This window comes from Gracilinanus agilis, chromosome 2 (genome assembly GCF_016433145.1).
Source record: "Gracilinanus agilis isolate LMUSP501 chromosome 2, AgileGrace, whole genome shotgun sequence".
Taxonomy (NCBI): Eukaryota; Metazoa; Chordata; class Mammalia; order Didelphimorphia; family Didelphidae; genus Gracilinanus; species Gracilinanus agilis.
The window spans coordinates 259062708-259063173 of record NC_058131.1 but is presented as its reverse complement, the minus strand read 5'-3'; positions in this window follow the sequence as shown (position 1 = coordinate 259063173).

The window sequence follows — 466 nt, the reverse complement described above, 5'->3', positions numbered from 1 at the left end:
GCTGTGCCCTGTTGTGGGGTTCCTCCATTCATCTGGACTTGTTTTTATGTCCCCTTGAGGAGTTTTGTGTGTTTTGGTCAGAAGTTAAGAACTGCTTCTTACTCTGCTGCCATCTTAACCCAGAAAAAAGGAGATGAAGTTTAAAGGCTATAAATTTTCCACTTACACAAAACCAAAATCCTGCCATATGTTGATTACAAGAAAAACACATGAGGCAAGTAGACACACAGAGGGTAAAGACACACAGAGGCTGGAGCAAAATCTATTGGGCATCAACTGAGAAAAAGAAGACAGAAGTCACAATCATGATATCTGACAAAGCCAAAGTAAAAATAGGTCTGATTAAAAGAGAGGGAAGGTAATTATATCCTGATAAAAGGTAGTATAGACAATGAAGAAATACCAGTACTCAACATGTATGCACCAAATGATATTGCATCCTGATTTTTAAAGGAAAAACAATTGG